This window comes from Staurois parvus, unplaced genomic scaffold (genome assembly GCF_062004578.1).
Source record: "Staurois parvus isolate SC_StPar_1 unplaced genomic scaffold, SC_StPar_1.0 ptg001224l, whole genome shotgun sequence".
In the NCBI taxonomy this organism is placed as follows: Eukaryota; Metazoa; Chordata; class Amphibia; order Anura; family Ranidae; genus Staurois; species Staurois parvus.
In genome coordinates, this window is record NW_028319020.1 from 367,034 (window position 1) to 370,691 (window position 3,658).

General features: G+C 42.3%; 1 pseudogene; it reads left to right on the top strand.

Moving 5' to 3' along the window:
* The first annotated feature begins 1,480 nt into the window (after positions 1-1,480).
* Positions 1,481-2,710, top strand: LOC149438028 (uncharacterized; annotated as a pseudogene).
* The last annotated feature ends 948 nt before the right edge of the window (positions 2,711-3,658 follow it).

Below are 3,658 nucleotides of genomic sequence, written 5' to 3' on the forward strand. Positions count from 1 at the left end.
TAGGGCACAGGATGGGAGGTCGGCAGAAAAGTGTAAAGGAATCGGTTGGACAATGCACAGTGGTCAGCAGGGCACAGGATGGGAGGTCAGCAGAAAAGTGTAAAGGAATCAGTAGGGCAGTGTACAGGGGTCAGCAGGGCACAGTTTGGGAGGGCAACAGGAGAGTGTAAAGGAATCAGTTGGGCAGTGTACAGGGGTCATGTAATGAGTCTATCTCATATATTAGTTTCACCTTTTAAGTTGCATTATTGAAATAAATGAACTTTTGCACGTTATTCTTATTTTTTGAGTTTCACCTGTATCTCCCACCAATCAGGAGTGATAGAAATAGTGTGTGCGTGTAATGTCATATCTCCCACCAATCAGGAGTGATAGAAATAGCGGCGTGTAATGTCATATCTCCCACCAATCGGAAGTGAAAGAAATAGTGTGTGTGTGTAATGTCATATCTACCACCAATCAGGAGTGATAGAAATAGTGCGTGTGATGTCATATCTCCCACCAATCGGGAGTGATAGAAATAGTGCGTGTGATGTCATATCTCACGCCAATCAGGAGTGATAGAAATACAGTAGTGTGCATGTGATGTCATATCTCCCACCAATCGGAAGTGATAGAAACAGTGTACGTGTGATGTCATATCTCCCGCCAATCAGGAGTGATAGAAATAGCGTGTGTGGCTGTCAATCAACGGATCCTGGCCAGTAATTACCCGCCGGCGCCCAGTGATTACCGAGTATCTCCGATGGGGAGGAGGACTGTTTTGTTTACTAACAATCTTCCTCCCTGTTAGCTCAGGCACACTGCACAGCACAGCCATCCAGAACAGTGCACTTACAGTGATGCACCCCCCTACCCCCTAGTAAAACACTCCCAGCACACAGTTAACCCTTTGATCTCCCCTCATGCCCCCAAAGTAGGTGCACAGTGATGTTAGGGTGGGTGTGGAGTTCTTGGAATCTGATGTAATGGGGGGGTGAGGTGCTCTGGACATCTAGTCTTACAGTTACAACTGGCCCTTTGAGGACAACCATAATGCTGACACAGCCTGCGATGATATATAAGATATATTTATTAATGATCATTAAAAATAAAAACCAACTTTAGCCCTTTTATATAGAATTCTGATTTTTATTTTTTTTGTACAGGTGGATTGATGAACCACGTTTTTGGTCATGCTGGTCTTCGTGAATACAACTCAGTCACATGGGAAACCAAACATCTGGGTGTCTTAATTGACTGAAAGTTTGTATTGCAGTTCACTGGAGGAGTCACACAGGACACAAGTCATATCCGTGTTCTAAATGTCATAAGTGCTTTGGGTCCTCTTCAACACTGATCCAACCTCAGAGGACAACATGAGAAAAGTCATTCAGTGTTCTGGATGTGACAATTGCTTTACAGTAAAGTCCAACCCATGTATACATAAGAGGAGTCATTTCAAGCTATTTCTTGTTTGGAACGTGACAAAGATTTTACAATGGAGGCAAAACATATCGCACACAAAAAGGTTCACACTGGAGAGAAGATATATCAGTGTTCTGAATGTGACAAAACTTTTACACGGAAGTCAAGTCTTATCAGACACCAGAGGATCCACACTGGAGAGAAGTCATATCAGTGTTCTGAATGTGACAAAGCTTTTACATGGAAATCAAATCTTATCAGACACCAGAGGATTCACACTGGAGAGAAGTCATATCAGTGTTCTGAATGTGACAAAGCTTTTACACAGAAGTCGTATCTTATATCACACCAGATGATCCACACTGGGGAGAAGCCATATCAGTGTTCTGAATGTGACAAAGCTTTTACAAGGAAGTTGTATCTTATATCACACCAGAGGTTTCACACTGGAAAGAAGTCATATCAGTGTTCTGAGTGTGGCAATGCTTTTACACAGAAGTCACATCTTATCAGACACCAGATGATCCACACTGGAGAGAAGTCATATCAGTGTTCTGAATGTGACAATGCTTTTACACGGAAGTCAGATCTTATATCACACCAGAGGATTCACACTGGAGAGAAGTCATATCAGTGTTCTGAATGTGACAAAGCTTTTGCACATAAGTCATATCTTATCACACACCAGAGGATTCACACTGGAGAGAAGCCATATCAGTGTTCTGAATGTGACAAAGCTTTTTTAACCAAGAAAGAGCTTATCAGACACCAGAGGGTTCACACTGGAGGGAAGTCATATCAGTGTTCTGAATGTGACAAAGCTTTTACATGGAAGTCATATCTTATCACACACCAGAGGATTCACACTGGAGAGAAGTCATATCAGTGTTCTGAATGTGACAAAACTTTTACATGGAAGTCATATCTTATCAGACACCAGAGGATTCACACTGGAGAGAAACCACATCAGTGTTCTGAATGTGATAAAACATTTACACAGAAGTCAGTTCTCATAGCACACCAGAGGGTCCACACTGTAGAGCAGCCATATCAGTGTTCTGAATGTGATAAAACTTTTAAATGGAGGGGAAACCTTGTCATACATGAGAGGGTTCACACTGGAGAGAAGCCATATTAATGTTCAGAATGTGACAAAGCTTTTACAGGTAATGCCGGGCTAATCTATCACCAGAGGATTCACAAGCTTGAGCTGCATAGAGGAAACTCCAGAAGAAGGGGCAATATTAAAGAAGTCACAGCTGTCTCATTAGGTTCACAGGCCCAATGTCTTCCCACAAACTAGGGAAGACATGATGCTACTTAAAAAAAAAACTTTGAACAAACAGGACTCTAATGATCGGATTCATTCGTTTTAGTGCTTATGTCCATCAGAAACACACCTAGAAGGCCTGTGAATATTTTATCTTTGGACATTTCTTCAGATAAGCAGCAATGACTGAACTGTATTCCTCATCATTCTCATCTTTATCCTTTTTTATGGAGCATTGACTGAACATGTAATGCATTTTCATCATTCACTAACTGAGCTATGTTCCCATGTGTTTTCTTCATTGCCAGAATCTGACCAACCAATACATGACCAACAATGCCTCAGTACCAGAGTCTAGGATGGGGTCCAATGGCTTCTTGCCAAGCCTCTGAAACCTCATTAGGAGAGTCCATTCCAGGTTCTTTTGAGAATTTATACATCATAAGCTAGGCTTGAGGGTTCCAGCTAAGCCCACCTTGTCCACACCTCCCATTACATGTTCCACCTCCTCTCCCATGATCAATGCCTCCTTTCCATGTTCCATCTCCTCTCATGGATGACAGCTTTGCAGGCAGGTCTGTAGCTCAGATACCAGCCTACCAGCCAGATAGAGGTCTATGTTTGGTTAGAGAGTAACTTCTTAAGCTGGTGTAGGCCTTCCAACACGGAGTTAATGCTGTTTTAGGGGACGTATTCAACAGTATCACCTAATCCCAGCTGGCCACTTATGTTTCATCTGGTTTTCTCAAAAGTGATCCTATCAGGTGAAGATTGGATGTCCTTGTTATCTTTTTTTTTCTGTCCAGCTATTGCTCATCTCCATAAACTATTCACACGGTACAACTGCAAGAGATCTGAACTTACAAAGTGCTAAGTGTGCGGTCATATTCCTACCACTTCTTCTGGAAGACTGAAATTCCTCTTATTGGGGTTCACCTTAATGACTCTGAATGAACGGGTCCCTTTTTGGGGCAAAGTTAG